The following is a 25,229-nucleotide window of genomic DNA, read 5'->3' as shown; positions in this document are numbered from 1 at the left end:
TCATAGTCTCTCAAGAGGAAAATCCTTTATGATGACATCTACAAAAGATTGGCAGTAATGAGGATCCATGTAAATCTAACTGTCATCTTGAAATCCACCAAAATAATATGGCTGTTTAGGTGTACCACCAATAATACCCACACAATATTCAAGGCATTAAATGCCCATAGCAAACTCTAGGTAGTCAGTGTTGGTTCTTTCTCCACCAAGTCTAACAGGAACTAAAATAATAACAGCTTTGTCATCTGCATTACCAGAGGTCATGGAAGCACTCTGTTTATCAATTATTTCAGAATTGTAAACTGTACAATCTTGTGCAACATAAATAGTTATTCCTTATAAATCAGGGTGTCTCGCTTCTATGACTGCTTTTCTTAAAATGTGAGCAACAACAACTGGTCCATACCAATCTCCAGCGTTTTTCTTTTCATAATCTATTAACTGATATAAGCCAAAGAGAGCCAGTGGGGACTCACCAAACCAAGAATGATTTTCTGTTTTTTTTTTTTTTTTTTTTTTTTTTTTTTTTGCGGTGCTAGGGATCGAACTCAGGGACTTGTGCTTGCAACACAAGCACTCTACCGACTGAGCTATCTCCCCAGCCCTCCAAGAGATGATTTTCCTGTGACAAATTTCATTTCGCATCTCATGATCATTAGAATATTTCCCAATTGTTTCCTTCAGAGAAATTGTTGGAGTTTTGAGTTCTCTTTCCCCTGAAAGCGATGCTTCAAATGATGATGTAAATTTTTTTACAGTGTGGGAAGTCCATGATTCAGAACCTGAATTTTCAATGTTCAGTGCATCAGGCCAGGTCTAAGCTTCATATTTAAAACGATAACATTTTATGCACAATTTTACCAGGGAATTTCTACTAAAATATGTTTTTGTTTTCAAAACCCAACTATATTTCTTGTTGTTCCAAGCTGATATAAATTTAGTTTTTAACTTGCCAACTTCATTTGTTCCCATGGTCTCCATACTCAAATTCTAAGAAAAAGCTGTTACTTGATTGCATTCTTCTGTAGATTTGACCTCACACCTGACTTGCAGCAAACAACCTGGACCTGTGCAGCATTGCCTATTCCATGTTCACAGGCTGTGCAAAGTCATCATCATAATCAACCTGGGAAACGCTGCAGCCCTACCAACAGCTGCCACAAAAGCAGCCACACACAGACATTCTGACATCAGTGACGCAGCCTGGTATTAAGTTTTTGGAGTTCTTTGTATATCCTGGAGATTAGTGTTCTGAGGTGCAGGTGATAAAGACTTTCTCCCATTCTATAGACTCTCTATTTACATTCTTCATTGTTTTCTATGCTGTGAAGAAGCTTTTTAGTTTGATGCCATCCCATTTATTGATTCTTCATTTTACTTCTTGTGCTTTAGGAATCTTATTGAGGAAGTCTGATCCTAAGCCATATGATGAAGAGGTGGGCCAACTTTTTCTTCTAGTATGCCCAAGGTCTCTGGTCTAATGCCAAGGTCCTTGATTCACTTTGAGTTGAGTGTTGTGCACAGTGAGATATAGACGTTCAATTTCAATCTACTACATATGGATTTCCAGTTTTCTGAGCACCATTAGTTGAAGAGGCTATCTTTTCTCCAATGTATGTTTATGGCACCTTTGTCTAGCATGAGATAACTGTATTCAGGTTGGTATATCTCGGTGTCTTTTATTCTGTTTCTTTCGTTTTCAATTATGCCAATACCATGCTGTTCTGGTTACTATAGGTCTGTAGTATAATTTAAAGTCTAGTATTATGATTCCTCCTGTTGCTGTCTGTATAATGTTTCATCAGTTTCCCAAAAAAGGTAGTGAGAGGATTGGAAATAAAACAAACAAACACAAATATAGAGAAAGCAGAATTCCAGGGACCAACCAAACTCCTGATGGGAGAGGCTGGCCATGATCAGGCTCCACACATTTATTATATAGGTTTAAACATCAAAAGGATTTATTTTGAGAGAGCTTCTTCAAGATAAACAAAAATAAGGCTGTGAATGAAACAGCCTAATTGAGGCATATTGGCTTTCACCAATATCTCTTCTATCTCTGGGCAGCGTGACATTTGAACTCAAGGCTATTGAACTAATAAATTCTGTGACAAGCACAGAATTTCACCCCTTAACAGGGTCCACTTCAGATGGGCAGTTTTCTCAACATTTGCCAGTAAATGAATGGAAATGAAGAATATATGCTAAATGAAATAAGCTCTGGAACTCCATAAAACTAAAAGAGACATGAAGGTCTTTGAAGTGACTTGATGGCCACTTAAGTGACCACCCAAATTTCTGAAAGAATAAAGAGATAAAATATTTAATTCCACATCACCTTATCTGCAAATTCATCATCTCCATCCTCTTATTATGGCAGATATTTTTAGCATCTTCTCCATCTAAGATCACCAGAAAAATTTTTATAACAAGTACCATTAACCAGTAGAGATAAACAAGATGAAGGACAGCAATAAACTGCCAGTAGTGTTAACTGCTGCCAAATTAAGTAACTACAATGCCATCCCTCCTCTACTTGTCTGAAGAGTAACACAGTGATCCATTCTATAAAGTCACAGAAAAAGAAAAAATTAGTGCAGTGATATCAGATATCCAAATATTTTTTTCTTTCCAGGTCCAGTATCAGTGACCAGAGAGAGGGATTGATGACAAAGAGACTCAGGAGATTTGTGAGGAGGAGACAAATTGGATGCTGGTGATGATTACACAACTATTAAACCTGACAAAATATAATTATGCATTTACATTGGTTAACTTGATATGAATAATTTTAAAAAGAAATTTCAGAGTTTTCCTCCAAGATAGAAATAGGTTGGATGTCATCACTTATCCTCACAATAAGAAAAATCTAAAACCCTGAACAAACTGAAATTATTCAGTTCTTTTTATATTGAAATGAGGTCTCAGGATGACCAGTCACATCCAAACTAGAAAAACCTTCTAACACACTGAATCACAGCACAGCAGGAATAGAAACTGCAGGAGCCAGCAACTGGTAGAACATTTATTGGTAATCCACATATTGCTAGACCCTAGGACTAATTCTGCTGAAGTTAATAATCCTAAGAACTGAGACTTTGGGAGGATCCTGAGTCTTTTTTAACATTACCCACAGGAAACACTCAACTTTTTGTCACTGTGACAAAGAGCTAAGGAAAACAACTTAGGGGAGGAAAGATTTCTTCTGGATCATAGTCTCAGAGGTTTCAGTTCATGGTCAGCTGGCTCCATTGCTTTGGGCTCCATTGCTTTTGGTGGAACAGCATGGTGGAAAGGTGTAGTGGAGGAAAACTGCTCAATTCCTGGCAGCTGGGAAGACAGAGAAAGTTGCAGGGGACAAGAAACACTATTCGAGGCTGACCCCTGGTGATCTAACTCTGCATTACATTTTTCACCACCTCCCAGTAGGTCATTCAGTCATCAATGAGTTCATCCACTGATGACATCAGAGCACTCAACCCAATCCTATCTTAAAAGCCACCTCTGAATATTGCTACATTGGGTATGAGTCTTTGTTGGATCTTCCAGATTGAAACTATAACAAAACCCAAACAGGTTCTCACACTGAAGATCAGAAAAATACTAAGAAGATTGATATTACCAACTTTAGGACTTAGCATACAGCTAAACTAACCCAAACAGTGTGAAATTGGTGAATAAAGAAAAAACCAAGAGAATGAACAATGGAAAAGAACCCAGAGCCCAGAAAACAGGACTCATTAATATAAGTCAACTGATCTTTGACAAAGTTTCAAAGCAATTTAACAGAGAAAGAATAGTCTCTTCAATAAATGGTGCTGGAACCACTAGACATCCACACGAAAGAAGAAAATCTTGATAGAACTCTTACACCTTTCATAAAATGGATCACAGATGTAAATGTGAGGTGTGAAACTGCAATACTCCTTGCTATGGTGTGAATGTGGCTTGAATGTGTCCCCAAAGGTTCATGTGGTGGCTCCTTGCTCCCCACTGTAGCAGTACTGAGGTGATGGGGGCTTTAAAAAGAATCAATCAAGAGAACCTCCGTCAGCATGAAGTTTTGTAATTTCACAAGGACAACAGGACTGAGTCAGTTCCTATGAGATTAGGTTGTTGTAAAGGAGAAGTCTCCTCTCTCTCCTGCTTCTTCTCTCACCTGGTGGTATCTCTAGCACATGCTTCCACTCTGTGCTGCCATTTGCCATGTTGTGACACAGCACAGCCTCTAGCCAAATGTGTTTGCCCATCTCTCATCCAGGATTCTGAGGAAATTAAAACTCTTTTCTTCATAAAGTACCCAGACCCAAGCAATTTGTTAAAGGAGCACAAAAGGGACTAAAACACTCCCAAGAAATAACATGAGAAAATATAAGCAATCTTTGGTTTGATACTGACCCTTAGATACAAAAGCAAAAGCATAACCCAGAAAATAAAATTATTAGTAAGTTGAAATTCATCAAAATAAAAAAATTCTGCTCTGTTAAAAGTGATGTTAAGAAAATGAACAAACCCTTCACAGACGAGGAGAAAATGTTGGCAAGATACAGATTTGGTGAAGGACTGGTATCCTAAATATACAAAACTTATTAAAATTCAACAATATTAAGGCAAGAAATTCAATTAAAAATGTGTGAAATGTCTGGTAGAGGATGTCAAGTAAGCATTTAAAGGATTTTCAAAATTAGTTTTCACTGTGGCATTGGAAATTAAAGAAAAATGAGATAACTTGACACAATTGTTAGAAGAGTTAAAATTAAAAAATGACAATATCAAATATTGTCAAAAAGTGGATCACAGGAGCATTCAGACATTGCTGGTAGAAATGAAAATGATTAGTCACTTTGGGAAGTCAGTTCAGTAGTTTTTTCAAGACTAAATGTAGTCTTACCATATAATCGAGTAATTGCAGTTCTAGTTATTTACCAAAATGAGATAAAAACTTATGTTAACACACAAAAAAACAAAACAAAACTACACACAAATGCTTGCCACATGTTTATTCTTAACTGACAAAAGCTGGAAGTAACAAAATGTCCTTCCCTAAGTGATGGATGAACAAACTGTGGTGAATACCTAGAATCAATGAGTATTTAATAAAATGATGTGAGTTATGGAGTCATGAAAAGACATGGAGTAACTTAAAAGATATAAAATGAGAAAGAAGCCAGTCTGAAAATCTACACACTTTGGGATATACCATTACTACTAGCGGACATTGGAGAAAAGCCAAAACTATAGAAAGAGTGAAAAAGATGAGCAGTTAATAAGGAGAGGCAAGTGGGAGGATGAACTGGTGAAGCACAGGGATGTGTTCAGCGGTGAAACGTTCTATATGATGCTGCAATTGGGGTTAATGGCATTCCACATTTGTCAAAGCCATCAGGACTGCACAACACAAAACATGAAATCTCATTTAATCTATAAATGTTAGTGAATAAAGATGTATCAATATTGGTTTATCAGTTATAACAAATGTACATATTAAGACAAGATACTAATAATATCAAAATGTATTCATGGAAATGAGGCATATGGGAACTGAGTACTGTCTGCTCAATTTATCTGCAAGTCTAGAAGTATTCTAAAAACAAAGTCAGGCTGGGACAGCCCTAAAACAAAGCGTTAGTGGCATCCTGTGTGCATGGTACTTGTTGAGGTATACCAACTTTTTGAGACTCATTTTATAATTGTGTTAGTCATCCTGAAATTGACAAAATTCCCGAAATATACAATTTAAGAGAAGGAAATATTTATTTTGGCTCATGATTTGAAAAGTTGTTGTCCATCATCGCCTGTCCCCATAGCCTTGGGCCTTTTATGAGACCAAACATTCTGGTGCGATTCCTATGGAAGAACAAGGTATTCACATCATGGTATCTGTGAAATGAGAGAAAGGAAGAGGTGGGGATTCCAATATACCTTTCAAGTGCGTGCCTCCAATGACATGACTTCCTCCAGTCAAGCCCCAGCTCCTAAAGTCTCCACCATTTCCAAATAGTGTCATCACCTGAGGACCAAGTCTTCAGCACAAGAGCTTTTGGTGGATGTTTAAAATCCAAACCATGACAATGATCTACCTTACAAACTACCCTATTGAATGTTCTGTGTGTTCTTGAAATGAATATGTCCTCTCTATTTTCTAAGTGTAATAATTTATAAATCCTTAGGTTTTTCAATTTCATTATAGTTGCACCAATTTTTGGTTTACATGTTCTATCAATTACAGTGGGATAAGTGTTTATAACTAATTGTGATAGTAGATTCCCTTTAGTTATCTTCACTTTTCTCTTCCGTATCTTGGAGCTCTTGTATTAGATACAGGCATATTTATGAATTTTGTGCTTTCTAGAAGCATCAACTCTTTTATCATTGTGAAATGTCCCTCTTTAGCTCTGGTAATACTTCTTATCTGAAAATCTATTTTATGAATCTTGTAGTTTGTGCTATGTCAACATGACTAAGTCAAAACTAAGTACCTCAGTCTTCATTTCTGTACTGTTCTGAATTACAGGTTTCCAAAAGAGAAATTAATTGGGAGAGAAATTTGTATAGGAGTAGGTGCACTTTATTCTTAGGACTGTTGTGGTTAAGTCTGGTGATGGACAGGTGGAGAAGTACTGGTGGATTCCAGCTTTTCCTAGTTCTTCTCCATTATGCATGGAGCTCTTTATGACTCTTGCCAGTGCAGAATCACAGTGGCATGAAGCCCATCACTAGATATTTGGCTAAAGACTCACAAAGGAAGAGCTTTCTACATGAGTCCAGCACTTCTTTCTTTGAAGTAACAGGCGTCTCAGCTCTCGTGCATTTCCTCCTTGGTGATTCTTCTGACTCTCCAATTCCCCTGCTCAGATCCTCTTATCCCCAATACTTCTCTAATTTCTATGACAATTTAAAAAGCAAATTCTCTGAGAAAGTCAATGTAGCTAATATTTCTAAATGATTATGAAAAGAGAAAGAAAACACACATTGCCAATGTTAGGAATGACATGGGATTTTACTACCTTTAAGACACCAAAACCATAATAAGGGAATATTACAACATTAGAATCTATCTCACACACATAAATGCAAGTGTGGAGCCATTCTTTGAAATGACAATGTACCAAGTCACCCAAAATGAAATAAATAGCAGAATAGTACTGTAACTATTATTAAAATTGTATTTGTAATACAAAGACATCTATAGGTCCAGAGAGCTTAAATACAAATTCTGTTTATAAGTTTTTCTAAATTATTTGATTCTATCTAAACTACAGATATTATTTCATTCATACAAGGGAAGAAGAGGAAAGATTTATTTTGCGAAGTGAACATGACCCTTACACAAAACTAGACAAAGACATCCATCCCTCCTAAAACACCTACAGACCAATACTCATCATGGACAAAGATGCAAAAATTTGGGATAAAATATGTTAAAAATCTAAAACAAATATATTAAATGAGAAATTTAATAAGATGGGTGTGATAATTTCGTAATGAGAAATTAACTATGTTAAGGGACATCAGATAGCTTGAAACCCATGATTTCCAGTCATATCTGGAAAAAAATTATCATTTGACTCAGTAGACTGATAAAGAGGATCCACTTTCTCCCATGTTAATAACTATCATCCTATTATTCACTGATGACCCCATCAAATATAAAGCTAGAAGAAGGGATAAATCTGTCTTTTGGAGCTGGGGCAGCAATCTTCTGGTGCCCTTAGAAATCACAACTCCAGGTTCTTGTTCTTCCTGTCCCTGGACTGATACCAGCTCCCACCTTCCCTTAGGGTTTTAGCTTCATAGTGAAAGCTTCCCTACTTCATTTTCACTCAGGTTTTCTCCACTTTACAGTGAAATCTCCCCTACTTCTCAAGCCTTTGGACTCAAAATGGATGAATTACACTGGTTCTCCAGCTATCAAGTGGCATAGCACAGGGCTTCCATAATTGTGGGAACCAACACCATAAAGTATCAGCTCATATGTCTATATATCCCACAGTTTGTCTTTCTCTGGAGAACCCTGACAAATTCCTGGGTGAATCCCAGGGATGCCTTGCTGATTCATGTTAATGTAATCAATCATTGTAGTTCACTATGTTAATAGCCTAAAAGTACATAATCATAGCAACTGATGCACAAAATGTATTTGAAAATATATGAATTACCCAATTTTATGACTAACTATAAAACCAAGTTATTGTGCTCATGGCAAAGGGAGAAACATATGAATTGTTTTAACAAAATGATTAGAGTCCAGGAAGATGCACTATTGACAAAGGTGCAAAGGTAATTCAGTGAGAACATGGATTGGTGATAGAAGAGGAAGTCTGCATTACGGTACAAAAGTCCACTGGTTAGCATGACTACCCTCAATGTGCCTACCTGCCTGCCCTGCAAGTCCACAGTGAGCTCACCCCTATCATCTCCATTTGGACGAGTCCCTGAGGATCTTCAGTGTCTTGGTGCCCAGGTCCTCTCCAGGCCCTGCCCTAAAAGGGAAGAGAAGAAGGCAGGCTAGTCCAAGGAATCCAGCAACATTTTGACTTGGCTCTCAGTCAGTAACAAAATTATCCCATTCCCCAAACAATGACAAGAAACCTCACAAGGACAAATGCCTGAGAATTAGGTTTGGACCTTCCCTCTAGAGTCAGGCCCTACTATGCTCAAGAACACAACAAGGGAGGTGGTGGTGGGGAGAGTTTGATTGAAACCAAGTATGGTAATATTCCAGAAATAGGAGTCTAGGTGGCAAGAAATGGCAGGCTACCTACTTGTGAATGCCTGGCTTCTCCCTACTTCCATCTCTTCCCCTCTGCCCTTTTTTCTTTCTTTCTTTTTTTTCTTTTTCTTTTTTTTTTTGTTACTGGCAATGAACCAGAGGCACTTTACCTCTGAACTACATCCAAACCCTTTTTAAATTTTTTTTTCATTTTGAGACAGGGTCTCACTAAGTTGCTGAGGTTGGCTTTCAACTTGTGATCCTCATGCCTCAGCCTCCCAAGCCACTGGGATTACAGACATGAGCCATCACACCTGGCTCCCATCTGCTTTTTTGGGTGCTTTTTCTTCCTCCTTAAGCTGCCTTTCTTGGGTCCTCATGCCCATTTCACATCTTCCAAAGACAGTCCTGAAAACCTTTTGTATTTTACATCCTTACAAGCACAGGAAGTTTCAAAATGAGAGGTTTTGAAGTGATCATTTTAGGTATTTGTAAATTCTTTCACAATTATTAATTTTTGTTTTGTATTTCTCATTTGTATGTTTGTTTGTTTGTTTTTATTGAAGAGAAGAGAACAAACTTGTTTCCATCTGATCATATACTAAGGTGCTTTCTTCTTGCAACAGAGTCCCTACAGGAAAAAGGAGTGCCAGCAGTTTCTGACTCACCCCTTGCAGCTGCTCAGCTCTGCTTCCTTTCACTCCAGGAGGAGACTGGGTCTTGGAATCCCTGGGCAGATTCCAGGGGCTTTTGTGGGGACTGAGGCATTTATCTAGAGACCCAAGTCATACTTTGTGATGACAGAAGCATAGGGTCACTATCCACAAAAATGGTAAGTTTGGGAATCTGCTGGTAGCTGACTGGAGAGGATTCACTGACAATGAAATGGAATGCACCCAGTGAGTACTGGACCCACAATCAGGAGATGAAGGAACATGAGAAATGTATTTGCTCTCCTGGTTCATTTTCTGTCCAGACAAGCAGAGAGGGCAACATCTCAGTTACCACGTGTGTTTGGGGGCCATGTGTGAAAGAACACTCTGGCACAGGATTTAGCAGCAATAATGTTTTCAATACGAGAGACCTTTCACCCCCAAGGCCTGAGGGTCACTTGAGAACAAAAAGTAGGGGACTTCCCTGGCTGTTGGATGGGAGCAGGAACTCTAGGCCAGCTAAGGGCAGAGCTGCAAGGGACCAGGCAGGCTCCCTGAGGAAAGGTCACCGCAAACTTGCTCACCCTGATTGCATGAGTCTACAATTTCCCTATGAACTGTCTCTTGTTGAAAACAGGACTTCCTGGACCTGGACTCCTGAGGAGCCACAGGATATCACAGGGGACACAGCTGAGTAATGCAAATAGTAGCAGGGTCAGGGGGACCTGGAGTTGTGCCTATGTTGTGCAGCTTCCTTCCCTAGATGAAGCCTTTGTATTCTCTAAACCAGGATGGAGTGGAGGAACAGTGAAAGGCAAAACCAAGTCCAATCCAGCTATGTTGGAGGAACAAGTCTACTTTGAGAAATAGGTCTGGCTTCAGAGTAAAAGACAGCTTTATTTCCACTAAACAGAAAAGAACCTCTGAAACTTGAGTTGGATCATTGGATTCAGAGTCCAGAGTGTTCACCATTACACCTTGGAACCATAGCAACAGGGAATTTCAGACTGGCTGTAGGTGTCCAAGTTCTTTCTCAGGCAGATCTTCATCCAGAATTTCCTTGGCACTTCTCATTGTCAGATAGAACCCTAGTCCCATCAATCTACAATGGTGCCCTTTCCTGGCCAGTGTCTGCCACTTCCAGTGCCACCACCTCTGCTGCCTCCTGGGACCATGAACCTAGGAGAGGCAAACATGGAGAGTGAGCTTGGAACTGTAGGGATTTCAGGCTGGTCAATGCACAGAGGAGTGAAGTCCTTGGAGTGGACCAAACTCCTCAGGATAATAGGCTCCCTGTTTGAATGGCTTAGAAATGCTCTGCAACTCCTCTGCCCTTGTGGCCTGGAGACATTATCTTATTACAATAACATTTGGTTCTAGAGGACTCTGAGAAGCAAGCAAGATTTATGATCTGCAATGCACAACACTAACTGCACTATATAACCTAATGTAACTTGATAGGACCCTAGAATAGATAATAACTAAACTGACTTTCCCAAGGAAGCAACTTCTTGCTGTTCACCATCCTGTCTGCTTGCCTATTTACTGTTCTTCCCTTAACCCTTATAGCTGGACCCCAATTAACCTTTACACCAAATGCCCTGTCTCTGGTCACAGGACCAGCACTCCCTGTTTCCCCATGCCTGACTGCACCTGTGGACCTGGCCTGACTCGGGTTCTTCCACAGCCTCTGGCAATTCCTGGCCTACTTCTTCCTCTGCTCCCTGTCACGAGCCTGCCCACCCACCTGCCCCTTCTGCACCACAGCTCCCTGCGACATCCACTGGTTCCACCCACTAAGCCCAGCCTAGTTGCCGGCAGTAGGGCCTTGGGGACTGAGGAGCCTCCCAAGATATTGGCCCCTTTTATTCTCCTGGTGGCATCAGGAGCCTCAGTTTCCTGTGCTCTTGGTCTCAAAACTTGTGGGTGCTGCTTACTCCAATGTTCCTTGCATGGGGTCCTTGCACCTCTGAAAATGAATGATCCTAATGGAGTGAGCCAAGAGGTGAGTTGTCCCACCCAAAGTGGAGATGTGCCAGATTCAAAGACTAAAACATCACAGGCCATTGCAGAGTTCAACTGGGGGAAGAGGGTTCTCTGTTATGATTCAGACTCAGATTGGAGGCCAATATTCCAAAACATGATGGCATGACTGTGACAGGCCACCCAAGGCCTCCAGTGCTGTGATAAAGTGTATATTATCTGACTTAATTAGATGACACTATTTATGAACTTATTTGTTCTCTCTCCCTCTGATTCCCCGTATCATCCTTTATTCTCCCTGTTCCTTTGCTCTTTGTTCTCACCCTGTTGCCACACTATACCGCTGTTCAGCATAGTTTCAGATGGTATCCACTAGATGTTTCCAGGGACACTTGGTTCAACGCCAGTGTTCAAAAGAGCTACCTTTGAAAGCCTTCACACCTCCCAATTCTGGGAACCTTAATGACTAAAAGTTTTTAGGCCACAGTGGAATCTTGGTCTCTCCCTCTGGGAAATTGTGGCAGAACCCCTTATTTCATGGAGTATTTATTGGGTGCTTTGGTGCCGGGCCCTGCATTGGGTGAGGGGCTGCATGTGGAGGGAAGCCCAGTTCCCTGACTCATGGACTCCACCTGTGGAGGTGTGGAGGCAGCGTGGTATGGGCACAACTCTGTGGGCGCAACTTGCCCATGTCCTTCCTACTTTCTGGTCTATTGGGTCCTGGGAGACTGGCAGTGAACATGAAAAGTAATATGTACTGAAAAATGGCAGATGAGTTATTTCAGAACAAGGGACTATGGCTGCCCCTGCAGGGAGGCAGATTCTGAGAGGGGAGGAGAAGGAGAAGGCCATGGATCAGCCTTTGGGTATCAAACAAATCAGCCCATTCATGTCCAAAACTAAATTTGACCAAAGGCAAGACTCAGAATCTCCAGTACCAGTGGAATCTGACTAAGAATAAGGAGCTGTGGAGCATCTTCTCACCCATGACTGTTTTGGAAGACTGGTGGTTCAGGGCCACACCAGGACACCTGATCTTCACTTAAAATCATTTCCCAGCTTGTGAATCTCTCTCAGAATTTACCATTCTCTGAAGTTGTTTTTTTTTTTTTAATATATGAAATATTTATATTACCATATTAGTAATAGGTGACATTCTCCTTAACTGTAAACTTTGGAACCACATAACTGACATGTTAAAGGTAATCCATGCTAGCTTCCAAACACCAGATTTTAGTTAGCATCATTCTTTGATGCTTCTTTTTTTTTTTCCATTTTTTAAATTAAAAATCATAAATTTACATAGGGTAATGTTTGATTCATTGTTATTTTTTCCCTTCCCCCCACTCCTCCCACCCCTCTTGTCCCTCTATACAGTCCTTCCTTCCTCCATTCTTACCACCCTCCTTATCCCTAACCCTAAACCTAACCCTAACCTTAACGCTAACCCCTCCTACCCCTGCTTATATGTCCTCATCCGCTTATCAGTGAGATCATTCGTCCTTTAGTTTTTTTTTTTTTTTTAATTGTAAACAAATGGGATACATGTTGTTTCTCTGTACATGGCGCAAAGGCATACCATTTGTGTAATCATAAATCCACATACAGTAATGTTGTTTGATTCATTCTGTTATTTTTTCCCCTTCCCCCCACCCCTCCCACCCTTCTTTACCCTCTATACAGTACTTTCTTCCTCCATACTTGCCCCCCTCCGTAACCCTAACTCTAACCCTAACACTAACCCTTCCCTCCCCCCCATTATGTGTCATCCTCCACTTATTAGCGATATCATTCGTCCCTTGTCTTTTTGAGATTGGCTTATCTCACTTAGCATGATATTCTCCAATTTCATCCATTTGCCTGCAAATGCCATAATTTTGTCATTCTTTATGGCTGAGTAATATTCCATTGTGTATATATACCACAGTTTCTTTATCCACTCATCAATTGAAGGGCATCTAGGTTGGTTCCATAGTCTGGCTATTGTGAATTGAGCCGCTATGAACATTGATGTGACTGTATCTCTGTAGTATGCTGATTTTAAGTCCTTTGGGTATAGGCCAAGGAGTGGGATAGCTGGGTCAAATGGAGGGTCCATTCCAAGTTTTCTAAGGAATCTCCACACTGCTTTCCAGAGTGGCTGCACTAATTTGCAGCCTCACCAGCAATGTATGAGTGTACCTTTCTCCCCACATCCTCGCCAACACCAGTTGCTTGTATTTTTGATAATCGCCATTCTAATTGGGGTGAGATGGAATCTTAGGGTGGTTTTGATTTGCATTTCTCTTATTACTAGAGATGTTGAACATTTTTTCATATATCTGTTGATTGCTTGTACATCTTCTGTGAAGTGTCTGTTCATTTCCTTAGCCCATTTGTCGATTGGATTATTTGCATTCTTGGTGTAGAGTTTTTTGTGTTCTTTATAGATTCGGGATATTAGCGCTCTATCTGAAGTATGAGTGGCAAAGATATTCTCCCACTCTGTAGGCTCTCTCTTCACATTACTGATAGTTTCCTTTGCTGAGAGAAAGCTTTTTAGTTTGAATCTATCCCAGTTGTTGATTCTTGCTTTTATTTCTTGTGCTATGGGAGTCCTGTTAAGGAAGTCTGATCCTAAGCCAACAAGTTGAAGGTTTGGACCTACCATTTCTTCTATAAGATGCAGGGTCTCTGCTCTGATTCCAAGGTCCTTGATCCATTTTGACTTGAGTTTTGTGCAGGGTGAGAGATATGGGTTTAATTTCATTCTGTTGCATATGGATTTCCAATTCTCCCAGCACCATTTGTTGAAGAGGCTATCTTTTCTCCATTGCATATTTTTGGCCCCTTTGTCTAGTATGAGAAAATTGTATTTATTTGGGTTTGTGTCCGTGTCCTCTATTCTGTACCATTGATCTACCTGTTATTTTGGTACCAATACCATGCCTTTTTTGTTACTATTGCTTTGTAATAGAGTTGAAGATCTGGTATTGCGATACCACCTGCTTCGCTCTTTCTACTGAGGATTGCTTTAGCTATTCTGGGTTTCCTATTCTTCCAGATGAATTTCATAATTGCTTGCTCTATTTCTGTAAGGTACATCATTGGGATTTTAATTGGAATTGCATTGAATCTGTATAGCACTTTTGGTAGTATGGCCATTTTGACAATATTAATTCTGCCTATCCAAGAACATGGAAGATCTTTCCATCTTCTAAGGTTTTCTTTAATTTCTTTCTTTAGTGTTCTGTAGTTCTCATTGTAGAGGTCTTTCACCTCTTTTGGGAGATTGATTCCCAAGTATTTTATTTTTTTCGATGCTATTGTGAATGGGGTAGTTTTCCTAATTTCTCTTTCTGAAGATTCATCACTTATGTATAAAAATGCATTGGATTTATGAGCATTGATCTTGTAACCTGCTACTTTACTGAATTCACTTATGAGTTCTAAGAGTTTTCTGGTGGAATTTCCAGGTTCCTGTATATATATATATATATACACACACACAATGGAATATTATGTATATATATGTATATATATATGCACAATGGAATATTACTCAGCTATAAAGAATAATAAAATTATGGCACTTGCAGGCAAATGGATGAAATTGGAGAATATCATGTTAAGTGAGATAAGCCAATCTCAAAAATCCAAAAGAGGAATGATCTCACTGATAAGTGGATGATGACACTTACTGGGGTGTGGGAGGGGGACAAGAATGAAGGAAGGAGGGACTGTATAGAGGGAAAAGAGAGGTGGGAGGGGTGGGGGGGAAGGAAAAAATAACGGAATGAATCAAACATCATTACTCTATGTAAATATATGAATATGCAAATGGTATGCTGTTATTCCATGTACAAACTGAAACAACATGTATCCCATTTGTTTACAATAAAAATAAATTAAAAATAAATAAATAAATGATCAGAGAAGAAAACAATGAGATAAGAGAACAAATGCAGGCATTGAATGATTGCACCAATCAACAGTTAAAAGAGGAAATGCAGGAAGCAAAGGATCAATTCAATAAAGAGATAGAGATTCTGAAAAAAACAAACAAACAGGAATTCTTGAAATGAAGGAAACAATAAACCAAGTTAAAAACTCGATAGATAGCATAACCAATAGGATAGAACACCTGGAAGACAGAACCTCAGAACTTGAAGATGAAATATTTAATCTTGAAAACAAAGTTGACCAAACAGAGAAGATGGTAAGAAATCATAAACAGAATCTACAAGAATTATGGGATATCATGAAAAGAACAAATTTAAGAATTATTGGGATTGAGGAAGGCACAGAGAAACAAACCAAAGGAATGAACAATCTATTCAATGAAATAATATTAGAAAATCTGAAGAATGAAATGAAAAATCAAATACAAGAGGCTTATAGGACACAAAATGTACAAAATTACAACAGACCCACACACCAAGGACATTATAATGAAAATACCTATGCTAAGCACACAGCCCATATGATTCTAAGTGGAGAAAAACTTAAAGCATTACCCCTAAAATGTGGAACAAGGCAGGGATGCCCTCTTTCACCACTTCTATTCAACATCATCCTTGAAACTCTAGCCAGAGCAACTAGACAGACCAAAGAAATTAAAGGGATACAAATAGGAAAAGGAGAACTCAAACTATCCCTATTTGCCGATGACGTGATTCTATGTTTAGAATCACCAGAAAATCAAAAATTTCACCAGAAAACTTCTAGAACTCATAAATGAATTCAATAAAGTAGCAGGATATAAAATCAATGCTCACAAATTTAATGCATTTTTATTCATAAGTGATGAATCTTTGGAAAGAAAAATTAGGAAAACTACCCATTCACAATAGCTTCAAAAAAAAAAAATAAAATACTTGGGAATCAATCTCACAAAAGAGGTGAAAAACCTCTACAATGGAAACTACAGAACACTAAAGAAAGAAATTAAAGAAAACCTTAGAAGCAGAAAGAGTTCCCATGTTCTTGGATAGGCAGAATTAATATTGTCAAAATTGCCATACTACCAAAAGTGCTATACGGATTCAATGCAATTCTAATTAAAATTCCAATGACGTACCTCATAGGAATAGAGCAAGCAATTATGAAATTCCTTTGAAAAAATAAGAGACCAAAGAATAGCTATAACAATCCTTAGCAGGAAGAGTTAAGCAGGGGGTATCACAATACAAGAACTTCAAGTGTAAGTATACTACAGAGAAATGGTAACAAAAACATCATGGTATTGGCACCAAAATAGGTAGATCAATGATACTAAATAGAGGACACAGACACAAATCCAAATAAATACATTTTTCTCATACTAGACAAAGGTGCCAAAAACATACAATGGAGAAAAGATAGCCTCTTCAACAAATGGTGCTGGGAAAACTGGAAAACTATATGCAGCAGAAGAAAATTAAACCCCTATCTCTCACCCTGCACAAGCTCAATTCAAAATGGATCAAGGACCTTGGAATCAGACCAGAGACTCTGCATCTTATAGAAGAAAAAGTAGGTCCAAATCTTCACCTTGTTGGCTTAGGATTAGACTTCCTTAACATGACTCACAAAGCCCAAGAAATAAAAGCAGGAATCAGTAATTGGGATTGATTCAAACTAGAAAGCTTTTTCTCAGCAAAGGAAACTATCAGTAATGTGAAGAGAGAGCCTACAGAGTGGGAGAAAAATCTTTGCCAGACATACTTCAGATAGAGCACTAATCTCCAGAATCTATAAAAAACTCAAAAAAATTTACACCAAGAATACAAATAACCCAATCAACAAATGGGCTAAGGAAATGAACAGACACTTCACAAAAGAAGATCTACAAGCAATCAATAGATATATGTAAAAATATTCAACATCTCCAGTAATAAGAGAAATGCAAATCAAAACTACCCTAAGATTCCATCTCACCCCAATTAGAATGGTGATTATCAAGAATACAAGCAACAATAGGTGTTGGTGAAGATGTGGGGGAAAAGGTACACTCATATATTGCTGGTGGGGTTGCAAATTAGTGCAGCCACCCTGGAAAGCAGTGTGGAGATTCCTTAGAAAACTTGACCCAGGTATCCCACTCCTTGGCCTATACCCAAAGGACTTAAAATCAGCATACTACAGTGATGCAGTCACATCAATGTTCATAGCTGCTCAATTCACAATAGCCAGATTGTGGAACCAACCTAAATGTCCTTCAGTTGATGAATAGATAAAGAAACTGGTATATATACACAATGGAATATTACTCAGTCATAAAGAATAGTTAAATTATGGCATTTGCAGGCAAATGGATGAAGATGGAGAATATCATGCTAAGTGAGATAAGCCAATCCCAAAAAACCAAAGGATGAATGATCTATCTGATAAGTGGATGATGATACATAATGGGGGTGGGAGGGAGGCAAGAATGGAGAAAGGATGGATTGTATAGAGGGTAAAAAGGGGATGGGGGAAGGAAAAATAACAGAATGAGACAAACATAATTACCCTATGTACATGTATGATTACACAAATGGTTTGACTCTACTTCATGTACAACCAGAGAAACAAGTTGTACCCCATTTGTTTACAATGAATCAAAATAAATAAACTAAAATAATAAAATAAAATGTATTAAAAAAATGAGAGCCTGATCTATTTAAAAGTTAATGTTAGGAAACATGAAAACATTTTGCCACTTTTCCACATAAAAACAAAGTTAAAAGTTCTCTCAACCTTTTTTTTTGTGGTGCTGGCGATTGAACCCAGGGTCTTGTGCATGCTTTCAACCTTTCTTTAATCCTTGTTTTAAACGTAATGTTACATTATATTAACTAATGTTTATATAGACTCTGGAAAAAATATATGCGAACTTTGTAAAATGACATTTAAGAAATGGGCAAAGATCTAGACTAAATACTCTACCTAAAATTTGCCAAGAGCCCCACCTTATCTAAGATAAGGCTCTGCCTCCAATCTTATTGCATGTTAGAATGGCTCCAAAATAAGACAGACTTTAACTCATTTAAAATTGTGTTAAAAAATATGATGTTTGTTGTAAAGATTACTGTGAGCTCAAACAGGGATATAATGTATAATGCTTCTTTGGGTATGTTGAAATTATAATCTCAGGTTCTGGCCATGGCTAATGCCCAACATCTACTTTTGATAATGAAGAAATTTGGAGTGGTTTACCTGAAGAAATATCTTCCCTTAACCCTTTTATTTTATTTTATTTTATTTTTTAATTTTATTTATTTATTTTTATATGGTGCTGAGGATGGAACCCAGTGCCTCACACATGCTAGGCAAGCAAGCGCTCTAACACTGAGCCACAACTGCATAACACTGAGCCACAACTGCAGCCCCTGAATAATGTTCTTTTTTTTTTTTTTTTGAATTTTTTTTTTTTAATTGTAAACAAATGGGATACATGTTGTTTCTCTGTACATGGCGTAAAGGCATACCATTTGTGTAATCATAAATCCACATACAGTAATGTTGTTTGATTCATTCTGTTATTTTTTCCCTTCCCCCCACCTCTCCCACCCCTCTTTACCCTCTATACAGTACTTCCTTCCTCCATACTTGCCCCCCTCCCTAACCCTAACTCTAACCCTAACACTAACCCTTCCCTCCTCCCCATTATGTGTCATCCTCCACTTATTAGCGATATCATTCGTCCTTTGGCTTTTTGAGATTGGCTTATCTCACTTAGCATGATATTCTCCAATTTCATCCATTTGCCTGCAAACGCCATAATTTTGTCATTCTTTATGGCTGAGTAATATTCCATTGTATATATATACCACAGTTTCCCTTAACCCTTTTAAGTACTTTTCCACACATATAGCTGGGTTACTAGCCTTAACAATACCGTTAATTGTGTCTCTGGTCTTATTTTATGTAATTTGTTGAGCAGGATGGAAACAACTAAAACCATCAGGAAAGTATGGTCCCAAGATTAATCATGCTTGCTATGTTCCAAAGGAACTGAGCTCATGAGCTAATGGGAAGAGCACCCCAAATCTGATTGGACCTCAACTAAAATTAACAAAACCCTCAATTATGTTACATGCTAGAATAATTTTTCTTATCACTGACACATTAGTCTTCCACACTAGACTTATACCTGTAGCATTAGTAAGTTAATTAGTCTTTATTCTATATGCTACAATTATTTCCCCTAACCCAACAAACTAGTTAATCTTCATGTATTATCATAATGTTTTTCTCCTTCTTATTTTTAGTTTTTAATAAAGTGGTCATCTCAGCTGCAACTGCCAGAAAACATCCCAGAACATCCCTCCTCCCACCGCTCACCACCTGAACTCCTGGAGCAGCATTTAAAGAGAGTTGAGGTCACCCAGATGACCTCAGGACTTCCCTCACACATCCCCCTCTGCATGCTCCCAGATTCACTTCCAGAACTCTAAATGGAAGCCCTTCCCACATTTAGTCCCTTCCCAGCTCAAAGAAGCTAGAGAGTCATTCGCCTGTTTTCCCCTTTCCTTTTAGAATCTGGAATAATGGATATGGAGAATAAGAAATTTCCAAAATAATGAGGCCTGATAAAAAGAAAAGGAGTGAAAACAAAGGCCAGGCATTGACAGCTTTCATCTCCCAAGAGGAATGTTTCCCAGATGCTGGTTGCAGGCAAAGAGGACATTAATCATCCTCAAAAGAAAACAGTATCCTTTCTGGCACTGTCCCCAGACCTTGACCAAAAAGCTCACATTCCTGACTTAAGCAAAACTGACATGTATTCACTAGGCCACCCCTCAAAATCACCTATATAAATCCAGTCCCTTTCTTTGTTCAGTGGCTCATTTTCCACCAGGAGAGTGGGTCCATAGGCACATTTTCATCCCCCTGAATAAAGAGCTGAGATGACTCGTGAGGTTTGCATCCTGCCTGGTCATTTGTGCCAACACATGTTATCTATTTTAAAATCAAAACCCTATTACCAGAAACCAACAGTTGATTCCATTAAAGGCTCTGGAAGGGGAAAAAATGTATTCAAATCAGAAGTTCAATTAGAAAGTTTAACATGAAAAAGCATAATTTTTTTTTTTTTTTTTGGTGATGCTGGGGATTGAACCCAGGGCCTTGTGCATGTGAAGCAAGCACTCTACCAACTGAGCTATAACCCCAGCCCAAAAAAGCATGATTTTGAGAATAAGATTTAATTAGAATTAATTCTGCACATTTTATTTAATTAAACCAATAGCATATGTCCATATTTTAAAAAGCATTTGCAATCAATATTCATAATAATCAGCAAATTAATAGACTTGGTAACTGTTCAAATTTTATTCTCAACCTCATTTTCTATTGTTTTAATAAGAGGCCCCTATGTTGCCAAAGAACTGCCAGTATTACTGAATATTGTTTTCTGAGCTTGGGAGAATGCTTAATTGAGTTTACTCAAACTCAACTAAACTTTTATTTCTAAGTAATGTAGCACTTACAGATTTAGTTTTAAGGTCTTAAAAACTCATTTAACTTCTATATTTATTAAGCACATATATCCTGCCAGGCGTCTATAGTACCTATTGATTGAAAGAAACTCTTATGTTGAAACTGAAGTGTTGACAAATACACTCTCTGACATTGAAGCCAGAATTAAGGACAGGTAGTTAGTGTAGGAATAGGGAATCGGGTCAAATCGAGGAAATGAAGGCCGTGAAAGACATCTGCCTCTGGAAGTTGGAGATTGCTCCTGGAAGAATGGAATGTCAAGGAACTCCAGAGCCCTACCTGCCTTTATCAAGGGCTGCAAGCATGGAGCTGCTAATTAATGCCCCCTGGGCCCTTATCTGCCTGAATCACCTTGGCCCTCCCCCTGCCCATGGCTTCTCACTTAATGCAAAACCAGGCCTAGTCACGTAGGCAGGAAGGAGAGATAAGGGGGGAGAGAACTGGAGAACAAAAGAGACTTTAACCTATAAAAGATATAGGGTGCACTCACTTCTTGGGACTTCAGAACATCAGCCATGGCCCCCTTCTTCCTGCCTGGAGAAGTCTGTATTATTACCTTTAAATAAAACCTGCTTAATATGCTTGCCTTGGCGTGCTTCTCTAGTGTTCAATCTTCAACATTAGAAAAAGCAGAACTCATCACCGGTAAACGGCGGTATCCACATTGATGATCATTGTGAGGAAAAATGCAGCTCAGCTTGGGACCCGGGGTGGCAGCTTGGGACCCATGGTGGCGCCAGTCCTTCCGACAGAACTGGCGCTCCATATGCCCTGTCTGAGTTGCGGCTCAACAATAGCTCCCAGAAATCCACGACTGACACAGGACCTCATGAAAGTGACTTTATTATGCTAGCGCGTCCACTGGGGGATTGGAAAAGAAGGGAAAGAGAGAAATGACATGGATGCTTCTCCCAGATATTGGAATCTCCCGGGCTGGAGGGAACCAATAGCAGAGGAGAATACTTGCAAGATGACTGATGAACCAATAGCTAGCTAGCATATTCAGACTGACAAGCTAGGATGTAACGTGGGAAGCAGGAAATGGCTGTAGGGTAGGCCAGAAATTCCTGCAACTTAAGGGGCGGGCAGAGCAACTTTCAAACTGTCAAGTTAGGTTGGGATGCAACGGAAGGGGTGGGAGATCAGCTTTGTATTACAACCACTGTTGAACATTAGCTAATTGATACACTTAGCAACAAATACATATTTGTATGAGGATTCTCAAAATATCACAGTTACCGAGATAAAAAGTGTATTTGAATTATAATCATTTTAAATGACATTTCTAAATTAAGCATTAAGGTAGTAGAAGTCCTAAAGGCAGGTAAATTGGATATGCCTGAAAATTTACCCACATGAATTTAAACCAGGTACTCCTAAATCAAAAGCAACCAAATAACATAAAAATGTTTTGAATAAAACTGTTAATTATTACTTCTGTGGTTATTAAAGCTTTACTTCAACCTGAACCCTCAACATGATGCATTTGTCTTTATAATGAAGGTCAATTTAATAAACAAAACATTAAGTCATTTACATAAAAATTAAGAGTAAGACATCATTAGAAACAGAATATATTGCTACCTTGTATTGTTTCAACTTAGGTACATTTAAATGGCTCCTTTACAAATTAGTCAAGCTAGGATTAAAGAAAGGAAAGGTCATAATTTTTTTTAAATCTTGTAGTCTGGACTATTGTGTATCTTAAGACAAATGATCAAAGAATCAACTGAAACAAAAAAAAAAATCAAAGTATGTGTATATAATAATATTAGCTTTTTCATGTACTCCAGTATTAGGTTCCATTTCTTACCAGTAGATGTCAATGTCAGTAATAAAATTCATCAATATCACATTACTTTCTTTTTGCTGAAATGTGATAAGTATTTTCAGAAATATCATAGTCATTTTCTAGAGTAAATATTTTTTATGGTTGTCATTTTATTTCCTGGACAGTGATATACTGGGTGTAAGGAAAAATGCAGCTCAGCTCGGGACCCACGGTAGTTCCAGCCCCTCCGACAGAACTGGTGCTCTGTATGCCCGGTCTCAGTTGTGGCTCGACAATAGCTCCCAGAAAAATCCACCACGGACACAGAGCCTCACGCAAGAGACTTTATTATGCGGATGACTAGCGTGTCCGCTCAGGGGTGAAAAGAAAGGAAAAGAGAGAGATGGCGTGGACACTTCTCCCAGATATTGAAATCTCCCTGGCTGGAAGAAACCAATAGCAGAGGAGAATACTTGCAAGCTGGCTGATGAATCAATAGCTAGCTAGCATGTTAGGACGTAAAGTGGGAAGCAGGAAAATGGCTGTAGTGTAGGCCGGAAATTCCTGTAAAGTAAGAGGTGGGTGGAGCACAAATTGACAAGTGGTTGGGAGGCGGGGAGAAATGGCTGCACCTGGAAGGGCAGAGTATCGGCTTTGTATTACATTGGGTAAAACACAAACACAAGAAATGTTGGATTAGATCAGACCCATGGTTTAGAGAATCCAGTGGTCTGCATTGGACAGAGGTCCTCAGTCAGATTTAATAGGAAGGTACATTTGTATTCTTAAGTTCTCACTGTAAATGTCAACATGTGGCCTTTGACACCATTCTTTTACCAGATGTGGGTGACCCTCATGGTGAACTCCCAACTGTTGATTATGTAATAGTAATTAATGACTCCCAAGTACCCTAAAATCTACATGCATCTAATCTTTCTCACAAGGACTCATTTGCCAGTTTCTGTCAGCACTTAAGATAATGAAGCAATTTTTGTGGTGTTGTCTGTTATCATTTCAACATTCTCTAAATTCAAACCTCAAGTTGGTTACTAATATACTAGTACTTGATTACTAGTCTATCCGTTAGCTTGTGCATTTCTATTACATGAATTTTCAATTAGTTAAGAAAGGACTTCCACTTTCAGTCATGATAAATTAACCCACTTGACTCAAACAACTAGAAAAACAGGCAAACATAGATGAAGCAAGTGTTTTACAGACATTAAACCACAAGCAGTGCAAAGCCAAGACATGTGAGAGAAAACAAATTAAGTCCAAGGGTAGCCCCAGCTTTCTGCCTGGAAAGCATATTTCAGATCATGGGAAATAAAGAGGAGCTGGGGGAACTTTTGCAGATAAGAGACAGTGACCTGAGTTGAGGAGTTGGAGACCACAGCTGAGAGTGTCTGAGAAGCAGAACTTTGTGAGGCAGTTTGTGTGTGTGTGTGTGTGGGGGGGGTGTTACTGAGGATTAAACCAGGGCCTTGTGCATGTTAGGTAAGCACTCTAGTAACTGAGCTATATCCCTAGCCCCATGAGGAAGTTTTCATGAGAAGAGAGCTGTGCAGAAAGGAAACTCCAGAATCTGCTTCAGTGTGTCCCTTGAATCAGTGCTGATCTCTATGACATGGGCTGAACTCCACCTGTATGGTTAAAAGGCTATTGGAGAGCTGTGAACTGCTTAATTCCAAGACCCACACTGGGCCTATCTGCAAAAGTGGAGAATCCAAACTGAGTCCTGGGAGCATCAAATTTAGAAATCAGAAGTGTACCTTAATTAATTGGGATAAATGATCCCTAGGCCAATCCTAGCAAAACATAAAAACCAGATGATCAAACTAAAGAAATCAAAGTGCCTATCAGAGAAAATCATAATATTTCTTTTTAAAAATAGCAACATGAAAATGTATCATCTTCAGCATTGGATCAAGTTGATAAATTTGCACAGAAAATATGATACCTACATGCAAAACAATGAGAGCAAGGAAACAACATGGCTATAAATACTCAAGCTCTATAACTGGTTAAAGAAAAAAATTCTATGATGGTGCTGGCTTTTAATGATGAAATCATGCAGATGTGAGCAGAGAGGACCTAACTGTGCAATCTGAAAGTGAACACGGCTTACTGAGCGGTTGACCTGAGATGATCCTGGCATTTTCCACTGCAGCCACCTCAGCTCTCACGTGCCACTCACTCATGTACTGCACAAATGTGTGACCTTGGTGAACCAAGCATCCAACTATTTTCCCATACTTTGAAAAAATGGCTTTAACGTCAATGTCCTTGACAATGGCTCTGTTAAAATTGACAACCAAATCCCAGGAATTGATGGACTTAGTATCATTCTTCTTGATGACATTGTTAGTCTGGGTGTTGTCAGTCATGGTTGGCTCTGCTTTTTAAAACCCTTAAACAGGAGGATCCAAGATGGCAGACTAGAGGGAGGCTGTGTTCCTTGTCTCTCCATAACGCTGGTTTCAAGCAGAGGGTGTCTGTTTCTTGGTGAGGCAGTTTTTGCTGCTTATCGATCCCCTGGTGTTTACCCATTTGTCTGCTGTGATGACCTGCAGTCTGCCAGCATATCGACGCCTTTTTTGAGAGCAGATTGCTCACTGTCAGGCGTCTGTCATCCACCATTTGCCTGTCTCTCGCCTGTCCATCG

General features: G+C 39.0%; 1 pseudogene across 1 annotated transcript; it reads right to left on the bottom strand.

Annotated features, from left to right (window-relative positions):
• Window positions 1-24,951, bottom strand: LOC306664912 (cysteine protease ATG4C-like; annotated as a pseudogene). Its single transcript has 2 exons — window positions 24,693-24,951; window positions 1-494 (listed from the first exon to the last, which is right to left on the bottom strand). The product of its transcript is annotated as a cysteine protease ATG4C-like (transcript).
• Window positions 24,952-25,229: the final 278 nt, after the last annotated feature.

The sequence above is a fragment of the Sciurus vulgaris genome (assembly GCF_902686455.1).
Source record: "Sciurus vulgaris genome assembly, chromosome: 1".
NCBI lineage: Eukaryota > Metazoa > Chordata > Mammalia > Rodentia > Sciuridae > Sciurus > Sciurus vulgaris.
Note: the sequence above shows the minus strand (reverse complement) of the source record. Positions and strands in the feature narration are given on the sequence as shown.